The 12,975-nt window shown below is 35.8% G+C and overlaps 1 protein-coding gene across 1 annotated transcript in view; it reads right to left on the bottom strand.

Annotated features, from left to right (window-relative positions):
- rap1gapb (RAP1 GTPase activating protein b) overlaps positions 1-4,788 on the bottom strand; it is a 108,713-nt gene extending 103,925 nt beyond the window's left edge. The window contains exon 1 of the mRNA XM_028002312.1: positions 4,520-4,788. The gene's annotated coding sequence lies outside the window, so the exon portion shown is untranslated. The remainder of the gene's footprint in view (positions 1-4,519) is intronic.
- Positions 4,789-12,975: the final 8,187 nt, after the last annotated feature.

The following is a 12,975-nucleotide window of genomic DNA, read 5'->3' as shown; positions in this document are numbered from 1 at the left end:
CCCTGATGAAAATCAACTCACTTTGGGATGCTGGATGCTAAAAGATGAAAGCAAAACTAATGGCATGACATGCTTTCATATAAATTCAGCCAATAATTAACTGATCTCTTGGCAATCATTGAGAAGTAAAATTTCGGTATTAGATGCTCAGTTGATCCTTACACATAGGCAAACTATAACAAGACAGTGACAGGATAGTAGCAGTATTGTACTTCCACCCTGATGTGGCTAAACATAGTAAATTCCACGTTTGATGCCAATACTTGTGCACTATTCAAACTAGGTGCTTATAAAAAAACGACACACTCACTCCAAGGATTTGATGTTTATTTCCTCAGTTTTTGACCTGCATAGCAACCATTTTTCCAGATGTAAACATACACTGTAAGATTGGAAATGGCAGCTTTAGGTAAATGGGTCAAATGGCAGGCATTCCTTCCTAGAACTCCTTAATATTGTTAGAGCCGGCAATTAGTTATTTTACTCTTAGTAAGACCCACAAATCCTAAATTCCTGTTAAACTGCCTTCTTTGGTTTTGAGAAAATGTATATCTTCCCTAGATTGCTTTATGTCATGCAATCTTAACCTAATCTATAAACAGTAATGAGACATTTGGCATTTTGGAGTAAATTGCCATTATTTATTATGTAAGGAGTGAAGCACAGCTGGTCATCTTTGAACGTTAGTAAGAACTGCCCTCATGTCACTAGCTCTGAGGTGTTAAAATGATTAATTATCACAGCTCATACTTTACAGATACTCACAGCTGTTCCTCTGTAACTCTTCACACATGCCTCATATAATTTTAAACCAGGTCGTGTATTAAAGCTGCTGCTCCTCAAGAGGACAGAGTATGAAAAAGAGTTTGCTGCGAGTAATCGGGATGAAACGGATGATCTTCTCCTGATCTTCTCATTTATTTTTCATCTGATAATGTAAATACAATGTGATTTGTTTTAGTCAGAAAAATGTCAGAGTGATAACATGCTGCATGAAGCACTGTACAAGCAAATGTTTGAGCAGAGGAAATAGAACACTATCTTTGCTCAAATGCTGATAACTTAAAAAATGGACTCCTGGTCATTGTGAACTGCACCAAATGTAATCAAAGAACTGTTCTGAAGCAAAGAAACTGGAAGAAACAAGGCTGGGAAGAGTCACAAACCTGTTTTATAGAATCGTGTCTGGAAGGTATTTATTGTGTGTTCAATCTCTGAATCCTCCCCCATTACCTGATGATTTTAAAAGTCCCAATTGGTCTTCTGCTTCCATTTTTCTATAATGATATTTTCTCTCCTTTCAAAATTGGCAGCTTTAGACCAAATCGGCAAATTCTCCAAACATTGTTAACAGTTTGAGTGGGAAATCAGATTCAACAGGAGTATCCTACTGTACCTTTGACATGATGAATTTTGCACATGATGCTGCAGATTATGGACCGAAATACCAATCTGCCGTCTTTAAATATTCAATACATGCAGGAGCGGGATTACCACTTTCAACTCTGAGGGAGTAATTTTACTGACATTGTAAAAGTGTTTGACAGAACCTTTGTTTTTATACAGGTAACCTCTCTCGACATAATGCCCATGTGGTACGATAGCTATGCTAGCCAGTTTCTTTTCAGCTTGCTGTGAGAAAATGGATGTCCTGCTGTTAGTCAGTGGCATCGATCTTGCCTTAGTGCAGCAGCAGGAAGTTCTTACCATAACCACGGGTGAACCATTTAGTCATTACTGTAAATTAAACAGCAATTCATCACATGGTAGCTCAGTAATTTCATAATCCAAAACAAAACAGTTTTCAAACAGATATATATATTTGTTTTATAGTTATTTGTTCACGTCGAAGTGTCTTTAATGATAGCTTACATGCTCAGAAACAAAAATGTCTTTTTGTTGCTTCATTTGTTGTGCAAATCAATGTCAGCTAAGTGTCTGAGACAGAGAGAGATTTGTTTGATTCAGCGTGGCATGAGTCAAACTGAGAATCAAATTGACACTTGTGAATTTGCAGGGAGGCACATGAGCACGATTTGTGTGCGGATGTGTGATTCGAGGTAGGTCACTTGGTGGTCATAAGAACAGACTCATGGTCAGAGATTTACTGCATCTGACAGGCTGTGCCTAACATGATAATGTGTTCAATGCCCCCAGACCACAAAGCGTATGATTTTTACATTTAAATTGAAAATCTGCAGCTTTTGCTCTGCTTTAAATCAGGTAAAATAAAAAATGATTTACAAGCAATATTTTGTTATAAAGACATCGTCTTTAATGCATAAAATAAATAAGAAATGGGAACCAAAACGTAACACGCTTTAGGATTTCTTTTTCTTGCGATATCTGTTTAATCAGTAATTAAAATCAAATGTGCTTATGTAATTTGTAGGCAGGCTTTGGCATGGCTCCTGGGCATGTTTACTGTGTCATCACAACAAATGCCATTGAAAAGCAAAAGACAAGAAAAAAGGCATTGCTCATGAATATTTCAGGAAGCTCTCCAGTCAGTCAGAAACAACTGGCATTCTTTCTCCCCAATTCATCAAAAATAATTTTCTGGGTTTGGCCTCTGCAAGTCATCAAACACGTTCCTAACCTTCCAGTCTGTGGTGGTTTTAAACATCAAAGCACAAAGCAATGTGTTATTTTAACAGTTTTGCTTTGACAGACTGTTGTCCTTGAATGTAAAAGCTTCAAACCAATATCATTCAGCTCGCCACGATTATCCGGAAAAATATCAATTGTTTCTCATTAGCCGAGAATCAAGGCCTTCTGTACGAAGCAAAGCGTAGAAAAAGGGTCTGGTTTTACCAGGTTAATTCTGAATGTACCTTTGACCAAATAAATTATTTTCAATTGTTATAAGTTCCTTATTTACAATATCTGTTCATCCAGGGTGTTTTAGTCACAAATGTGGGAGGATGGTTCAGAATAAAAGTCTATTTTAGCCTTATGGAAAGTTTTCAAGGTTTCATGCTATAGACAGTGAAGCACTTTTATCAGAGTTGGTATGTTGGTTGAGGATTATTGTCATCCCTGCTGTCTGTGACAGGCCTCAGGAAACTTGACATCTTAAGCTACATATTAAACATTTCACCAAGCAGAATAATTGTCACTTCAGATGTAAAATTGCCAAAGACTTACAAACAAAATCCATTTGAACTCCTCTAGGTGAGCAATGTTTATTGCAGGGACACTCACTGTTGTCTACATACTGGTGTGGCTGATGTTTTTTTTTTTGAGGGGGTGGCAGAAGGTTTAATTTCACTACCACTATGAAGGCTCCTTAAAGCACAACTAATAAATCAATTATTTTCTTAGATATGCAACTTTAAATACATACTCTACAAACTGGAGATATTCCCGAGATTCTTACCGTGACCTTAATTAAAACCCAATTCATTGTAAACATTTACTATTAGTACAGTCATCATCAATAAATACCAAGAAATAAATACTGGTAGACAAAAAAAATCAAAGGGCGAATAATACTGCAAGTTGGAAAATACTTTTTTATAGCACTGAATAAAGTTACCAATACATTGGGTCTAAAAGGTATAACGTGTTTACCTTCTGCCTCATTACAATTTGACCAGACCAAATATCCTTCATCGGGAAAGAAAATAATTAATTGGGTTGAAAGTAAATATGACACAGTTTACCAAAACATGTATAACCATCCACATTAACCAGTTCCAACAGTCATGTCCTGCAAATACTTCCAGATTGATTTCAATATTTTCTGTCTCAAGAGGAATCTGTTGTGAGGTATCACATAACCTAAACAAGATTAGTAGTGCCTTGGTCAGCAACAAGTTCAAAATGACAATGCTGCTTTGTTTCAAAAGAAATCAGAAATGGAAAAAAAAGGTGTTTTAAAATCCTGATCAACAGGAGATGCTCCGACTCATGGATTTCTGACTTCATTATTCATACCTGAACAATAATTAGAAAAAGCATTTTTGAAAAAAAGAAAGTTTAACTTAAGGAGGGAAATTCACAAGAAAAGTAAAATAAATAAAAACCTGCAGTTCCTTTTCTTCAACGTTTCCCCTAATTAATTCCAAACGCCAACTTAGCCAACATAATATATGTTTCCATAAGGATTAATTTCCTGCAGCATGTTGCAGAGTTTAAAAGACAACAATTTCCTAATTGCACCCAATTATTTTCTGATTTCAGAGGGCACGTTAATCTCACGTCTACAAAGCAAATTAATTAGATATCAAACACTAATATTTCAAATGCTGCTGCAGTAAACGTAACTGGGTCGTACTAGTGAGTCGAAACATTCCTGATTCTGCACACTGTGGTATAATTTCTCTGAGCTTTCTAAAGCAGCCGCACACATTGAGCTACAGCACGCATGATATCAATATTTAAGAAGAATACTGTGTGAAATAGGTTGTTTCATAAATTCTTCAACATGACCTCAAATAATTCATTCGCAATTACAGAAAAGCGCTAAATGTTCCGCAAAATTGCGGTAAAAAAAAAAAAAGTTAAAACCTCTTACCTTTTAGAAAGAGTGAATCTCTGATTGGACGCTCTTCCCCTCTATTGTGATCAAGACGAGCGCAGTGAAGGGCTGTGCCTTTATTCTGCAGAAACTGAATAGTTTAGTTATTTCAGCCGTGTTTGTGTAAAAAAAAAAAAACATTTAAAAAGCAGATAAGAGCAGCAGCAGAAAAATGAGGCGCAGTTAGTTTGCAGATGTCGCCTCCGATCCTCATCTGATGCCCAACTCTATTTTCCTTTCTTTTAAAGCGCACATGCTGTCACTGTCATGTGACCCCCCCCCCCCCCCCCCCCCCGCCCCCCGCCGTCCAATGCGCTGCCTCCTACGCTACTCCATCCTCACTCTGCAACTGATGCTGCACCTTGCTGTGCAGCTCTACGTAGCTGGAGAAATCAACACTTCTCTAAATAAATAATTATTCACATCTGTGAATGCGCTGCAAGTGAAAGCAGCTGGGTAAAATTTTGAAGCAGTTAAAGGGCATATTTTCCATTTCGAATGCGTGCACTCACATTTAGACGTGAAAAGTCTTTATTGGAAGTAGTGTTTCTGTTTTATTAATCCAAAACAGAAATTAAATATAATAATCAGTTTTCTGGCAGCTGGGGTTTTTAATGTTAGCCCATCAAAAACTGTGATCTGCCCTTTTACTTGAAATCTAAAATCTGTTGAAATCTGAGTTAGTCATAATAACACTCTTAAGGCTATACTTATTCTGTCTGCGAAACATCTGCTGTTGAACTGAGAGAAACTCTGGTGACTCATTGTGTCATAAACGCAATAAACTGTGACAGGGCTCTCTCCATAGTCTCCATAGCTTCCATATCAAAAACATGACTTTTAGGTTAATTGGTGTCTCTAAATTGCCTCCATTGTGTGCATGCATAGGTCGTTCATCAAACCTGTCACACTGTCTGTCACAACCTGGCATTGCTAGTGGAGGGATGAATTTTACTTGTTTTGGGTCTTTTGAAAATGAACTCTTTGGAGCTTTTTTTCTTTAATATGCGCAATAATGGTGGCAAAAACGTCTGGATTAAATCCTGACTTTTTGGGTGAAGCAACTCAGCTGCAGCAAGAGGAGGAAACCTTTTCTCTCCCACCAATCTCAGCTGAAATTCTCTGACAATAAGTGAATAAAAAAAAATTCCAATAATCACAGAAACTGAGCGAAGGCATTATAAAAACAAAATCACAAGCAAACACAGTTAATAGTGCTTATATTGTAAGTGAAATATGTAATTCTCATATCAGGGTGTGTTGCTGTGTTTGATGCAGGGCTTTTCAACAGATATCTGGGGCAGTTCTTTGTGACCAAAAAACTATATCTGTGATTTATGCATTAAAATTCAGATCAGCACGTCTGTTTGATGTAACCCACCTGCCTTCAGCCACCATTTGCTTTCAAAGTCTCGTCCATCTTTCCTGTCATTCTTTTTGTCTTGTGATGACAATATTTTCAACTCAGATGCTGCCAGAGTCGCAGAATAGATGTCTCGGGGTGTGTGAAGCAGCAATAATCCTACAAGAGAAATAAAACTGTTTTATGTCTAAACCACCAAATTATTTTGATACAGTTTATTGTTCAGCAGGCGTTGGATCAAGTGTTTTGAAAGTTGCTGAGCTAGTTCAAAAGTTCTTGGATTGCCTCACAAACTCCGTTTGACTTTTAGTGTGCTCCTAGAATGAAACTCTGAGGACACCCTGCATTCAAATCATTTCTAAGCTTTAACTTTGAAAACAAAGGAAAAACCAGTCTAATAAAAACTGTCTTTTCTGTACTCCAATGATAAATGGATAATGATCTCACAGAAATTGACTTTAAGCTATCTATAAGGTTCAGTTTTTATCTTTTTTATTTTGCTTTAAGCCCTCCAGGTTTCACCCATTTTCAATTTTGAAGGCAATTCAGGCTCCCACTCCCTTCGCAGACCCTCTGTGAGCAACAATGTATTCAGTCCACGACAAACCCATATTCTGCTCTCCAGCAGAATAATGACATCTTGAGTATTCCTGGACATCTTGAGTATTTCATAGCCATTTTTTAGGTTGTAGACACATTTATTACTAAAGAAATTACTGTAGATAAAAATATTTATTTTCACTCAGTATTTTCTTTGCTTCTGCAGAAAATATGACAGCCGCCCCTCTGCAATTTTCTGGTTGAAGAATGATGTTCCTAGCATTAGCACAAACTACATATAGAGTATAAGGCTAGAATGATGAAATATTAAAAGGAAACTGAAAATATTAACACTGACTCTAAAGTAAATGTAGTGAAAAATTTTGGATTTAAAGTGAAACAAAAAAGTTTTAGTGAAAAAGATTCATTGAAACCTTAATATATAAGACTGAAGATTGAATCTCTCTATTTTTCCTTCTCACATTTAGACATGGAACCAAACCAGCTTTGTTGACAACCACCATGATGCTTGAAATTATGTCACACTTTATTACATTTCCTGTTTGAATTAGTTCACAACAGTGTATGCATCAATCACATCATCTAAATGAAGTTACTTTTTTCTGTCTTTCTGATTTGGACCTGTTTTCAAAATCCCATTTAATTAAATAAACTGGTGAATGCAGCATAATTGCATTAGGTCAGTCACTTCTGGTGCATTCCACATTGTGAGGATAATATCCATACAGAAGACATTTATTACACAAAAGCATGTTTCTTTCCTAATGAACTGGGAAAATATGTCTACAGAAATAAAAAGTAGCAGCTTGGTATGCTGCAGGGAGTGCCTTGCTGATAAGCTATTTATTATGCATGTTAAAACCGTACCTCTTACTCTTGCTCGGTTTTTCTTTGATTTTGTTAGTGAGCTATCTACTGTTGTGCCAGGAGTGCAGGTCAGAGAGGATCTGAGCTCGTACAGTGAATTTAAAGCACTTATTCAAAGAGACTAAGTTTTCTGAGGTTTCATTAACCTCAGAAAAAATACTTTTGGTGTAAAATGTAACAAAAAAGATCCTCTGTTGAACTTGATTTAACTCAGATCACTTCATGGTAATTTTACTTGAGATGAAAGGATTAAAAACCCATTTATTGCGAAACTGAATTGAAAAAGGCTTTTCTTCTGAGGAAAGTGAATATTCCTGGGAAATTTAGCCTGGTGAAACTCACCCAAAACTGTCTTCTATCTTGTTTTTTTTTTATTATTATTATTATTAAGGCTATCAATATTTCATTACATGCAGTGAGATTTATAGATTTTAAATGTGTTTGTCAGATTCAAATAGATGTTAGCAGGAAAACAAGTTCATAAAGGTCTTAAATAAATAAATAGACCTTCTCTAAATTTTTTTATGCATTTTGTTGCAGAAATGTCCAAATTCCAATCTCAGATGTCATAGTCAGTTGGGTGAAAAAGGAATATGATTTCCATTTTAAATAACTCTAAATGAAGGGGGAGTCTGCCGTAAAACAGTCAAGGATGCCGCCAAAAACATCTGCTTTTATTTTCACCCAGTTGTTTGTTTTCACTTTTAACCATGAATTAAAATGCAATTATGGAAATGTGAGTATCTCGCTTCTCTATTATCCAATAAAAATGGGCAGTAAAGTATGCTGTGTATGTTTTGCATAACTGTGTTATTCTAATGTGTTTTAATGAAGAACACTTTACCTCAGTCATCAAACCTAAATGTTGTTGTCTCATATCTGCCTCCAAGCCTGAAGGCCTTCTCTACAAAATCCCAAAACAGTTTTATGGAAGTGATTGTTTTGCTGTTCGGTGTGAATATGAAAGGCTTTTGCCTGCACAAATTACCTCCAAACTCCCAAAAAGTGAAAGGAATTGGATTTGGTCCATGTTGTAAAGGTCTGCAGAAAATGACTTGATTAGCAGCCAAAATTTAATGATGGTGCAGAAACATGACCTTGTATATAAGTGATTTTTTTTTTATCCTCCTCTCCTTTTCCTCATTTTTTTCTGTCCACATCATGTTCAACAACTTCATTTCATGCCCAAACTTCCTCATTTTCTCAACCCTGTTAGAAATAAAATCCATTAACCTTCTGCCGCGTAATTAATGATCTCCTTGACCTTTTTGATTAATTATTATGCAAAAGACAGAGAAAAGTGCACATAATACTGCCACAGCTGATCTTTCTGTCCTCACCTCTTGTAATTTCAAATAGCGTTCAAGTCTTTTCTCAAGCCTCCGGTAAATTATAGTTATAAAAACTATGTAAAAAAGCACCATAAAGTTAAATATCAGTGTATGAATCTCCGTTTTTATTCAAATAGCTTTTTAAATGACAAAAAAATATCTATGCACTCATTCTGTCACTTAATCGTTTTTGTCATTTTGAGCAAAAGTTATTTGTTAGACGCAGCTTTTAAAATTTGATGACTAGAACTGTCACACATGATTTGAGTGCATTATGTGAAAATAAATATAAATGACACAATTAATCAATCAACAAAAAGCCTGCTGCCGTGTCTCAGATTTGAGAAATAGTGTTGCAGTTTCTTTGAAATTTGATGCTTTGGTAGTTTTGGTGTACACATCTAGTCTAGTATCAGCTACACTTTCAGCATTTTCTTAATTTAGGTCAAAATTAACTGTGTTTTCTTCATCATAAAATTTCACTAGGGACTTTTCTGCAAGTCTTGTCTAGCAAAGAAAAGTGTTGAAGTATCAAATATGTGACCAAATGATGCCAAACTTACTGATTTCAATTCTGCCCAGATTTTATTTAATAGTTGGACTTTGCTCATCCACAGATCTTAACTGCCAACACTTATAACCACTTCATTTTGCTGTTTTAAAAAATTTTCCAAGAAAGGCCATTTCAAATCAGGCTCGCTTTCTAAGAAGCCCAATTGGTCTGAGACCAAATTTTCAAATTGCTATTGATTTTTCTTGGAACGCGCAGAGCTCATTGAAAGAAATCCAATCATCTCCACTAACCATTCTGTCATTAACGAGGAGGGTATTAGATTTTCGAGGCCTGGAAAATTTCAATCTTGCAAAACAGAGAGTGACATTCAGAAACTGAGTAATGGATTAATGTCACTGAGCTGGCAGATGCACAAAAAGTGGGGACTGTCAGACTACTGATGTATTTCATATGCTGTCTATGACATGTTTGCTTTTATAACTGAGGAACATATTTCCATAGATGCTTTTATGATGTTGTTCTCAAGAACTCTACCTGAACCCAGATTTGCTTAAAAGCTCAATGCAATCACACTAGTGTGAAGTACAACCAATGTTTTTACATTTTCTTTTGTTAGAGCACTTATTATTTGTTGTTCAAAGTGCTACTGCATAACATTGTTCAGTTAAGAGTCACGGCCAAACACTTAAATCAGATGATAATTGGCAGAGCAGAATGCTTTCAAATGGGCTGAGCAAGGACAGTTTACCTGAAAGGTGAAGGGTACAGAGGCTGCTTAACAGATCAGTATTCATTACTCAGACCTCAGCTGCACTGCAATTGTTCAGGGAAAATATAAGCATCAAGTGTGTGAGCAAACTGCAGGAGGGGGAAATTGGTGAGTTAGGAGACCTTAATTTTAAGAAGAAAGGGTTGCTGGTGTAGTGTGACAGAGGCCTCTGGTTGTGCTTGGAGATTATGTCAGAAGAAAATTATGATTCACATAAAAAGCCAATAATTATTTTCAGACCTTATAATATGTACACCATTAAGAAACAGAGTGTACACTTACTTTTCCAAGAAAACTAATAAATGATTATGTTGATTTGTTAACAGGATGAGGGGATCGATTTTCTTTTCATATATATTTTAAATTAAAGTTAGTAAGAAGAACTTCAATTAGGAATAAATATAGAAACATCCGAAAATTGAGTGTGTTGGAATTTAAATTCCTTTCAGTTTGAGTCAGAAAATATCACCATATCTGACTTTTTGACATTTAACATTAACATTTTATGTCACTTGATGCGCAAATCATGAAAGTGTGAGAAAGAAACCAACATGCATGAATGCTACGAACAATATACACAAATAATTTCTTCTCTAGCTTCTCTAGTTGTTCTCAAAAATTTCACTGAACAGCAATTAAGCCATGGACAGCTGGTACAAATCCATCCATCAGGCGTTGCTCAAGCAGAAGTCATGTCATTATTCCTCCATGGTCTGCTGCCTCATAAATCCTTGGCTTTGTTGCTTATTTTGTCCCCTGTGGTCTGTTCACAGATGATAGTGGAAAGAAAGTATCACTTCTGAGTCCAACATTTCAACATGTTTTGTTTGAATGAAAACAAAACATTGCAAAAAAATAAAAAATTATAGACATATTTTAGATTAAATCCAACACAGAATAAGGAGTTTTAGAGAAGGTAGCATAACTGTGTGGTTTTGGTAAGAATACGTAGAAAAATTATTCCCATCTTTCAAGTTTTTTGCAGACAGCAGTACTACAATTAAAACATTTAAGTATGTTTCTATGGCAATAAATTAAGTAATTGTAAAAGTTTAACAGGATATGAGAAAAAAAACATACTTTCTCAATGCTAAGCAGAAATTTTACAGCCCATTTTTAGGTTTTCTTTCCTTGGAACCCCATCATTAGTTTCCTATTGACCTAATTCAGAGCCACAGTGTTTTCCAGAACAACCTGATCTGAAAAAGTCCTCTAATTCAGAGAAAGAGGTGACCCGGCATCACAATTTCCCTCAACTTGAGCACTTCCTGTTGACCAAAGAACATTACATCCTCTTCAGTAGCTGCTTATGGTAGCAGACAATATCAGCTCGGACGACGCTGATTAACAGAACCCTGGAAGGGACCGTCATATCTTGGCTTTTCTGCAGTCACACAGAGGAGTGTTACTGCCTCTCTGTCCTCCTCCATCTGCTCTCATTGTTGTGTGCCACTTTTGATTATGTTTCACTGCCACAGAATCAGCTCATGATTTCTAAAAAAAAAAAAAAAAAAAAAAATAACAACCTTTTAGAAAACCCTATTACTTGCACTTATTAAAGATAATTTTTCATTCTCTCTTGTACTCAAGCCAGTCATTGACTTTACATTGACTTCCCATTCAATGTGAGTCACTCTTTGTTCACATAACACAGAGACATACAGTGCCCACCATCAGAAACAGACTGATGAAAAAAAAAAAGAGATATTGTGTGGTGACTTGAAAAAGCAGTGTCTCACTCCATGTGTTTTTATTGCTCTGATGTGCAACAAGCTTAATATCAGCATAAAGTGGTATAAAAATTGTAAGATGGAAGTAAAATTTCATCAAACAGAAAGAAAAATAAAACGGCTGTCTGGAGAGCGTTTTTATTCAGCCCACTTGAGTTAGCACTTCGTAGAACAGCCTTCTGCTGCAGTTACAGGTGCAAGGCTTTTGGAGTATATGTCTAACACTTCTAGTGAGTGTAATTTTAATTATTCTAAATTAGCTTAAGATCATTCAGATCTGATCAAAGATGGCAACATTTGAGCACCGCTTACGTTACAGAGCCAGTTTAACACACGATCTAAACTAATCTATTATGTCTCTGCCTCTTTAGAGTCATTGGCTGGAAGGTCAAACTACAGTATGTGCCAGTTTTAAATCATTTGCTGCCTCATTCTGAGCCTTCAAATTATTTTTACAGAAGTTTCACATACTTTATAACTTCATGTAAAAATATTGTTTGCTTTAGCCACATAAATGATCAGCAGCAAACAACATATCACCAACTCCTGCTCGGAGCAGCTCGTCGTTATGTTAATGCAGTAGCCATGTAGCCTGATGTAAAATCATTTTGCTAGACAATATCAAACATTGAGAAGTTTAAATTACTCTTGTCAAATGTTATCAAACACGGCGTTTTGAAGCCAAAAATACCTCAGAAATATGCAAAGCCAACCTTGAGAATCAACTCATTTAAAGTTTAAATGGTGGTCCTGGGGCCCTGCTTAGTTTGCTTATGCCTTTGGCCGGCCCTGTACTTTATCACTCAAACGTCTTATTTAGGTATAAGATTTCAGCAACAAAGCAGTTCAAAGTGCTTTACATCATAAAAACTTTATGCTTGTTTGATACTTAAAATCCTGTTCAAATACATTAAAATGTGTGATTGGAACTTGACAAAATGTCAAAATATGTAGAAAATGAAAATACTTTTGCAAGGCATTGTATTTGTTGTGTATTAAGAAAAGTATCTCTATTATAGCAAATAAGCAGAACAGAAAGCAATAGATGTAGAGTCTCTTTAGGAAATATATATTTTAATGAATTCTTTAATATGATAAATATATTTTTTAAGAGAACCATCCAGATGATGTTGTGTGGGTTGGAATACTGTTTTTCTTTTAGTCCTAGATGATACTGTGTACTGTCAGTGAAGATGACTCTTTTTGCTGGTGAGCATGCACAAATTGATTTGTCTTGAAAGGTTTTTTTTTTTCTTTAAGCCACACATGATCCTGACATGTGGGTGTTGTTCAATAGGCACACAACAAAAGAGGCCAA

The sequence above is a fragment of the Xiphophorus couchianus genome, chromosome 20 (genome assembly GCF_001444195.1).
Source record: "Xiphophorus couchianus chromosome 20, X_couchianus-1.0, whole genome shotgun sequence".
NCBI lineage: Eukaryota > Metazoa > Chordata > Actinopteri > Cyprinodontiformes > Poeciliidae > Xiphophorus > Xiphophorus couchianus.
Note: the sequence above shows the minus strand (reverse complement) of the source record. Positions and strands in the feature narration are given on the sequence as shown.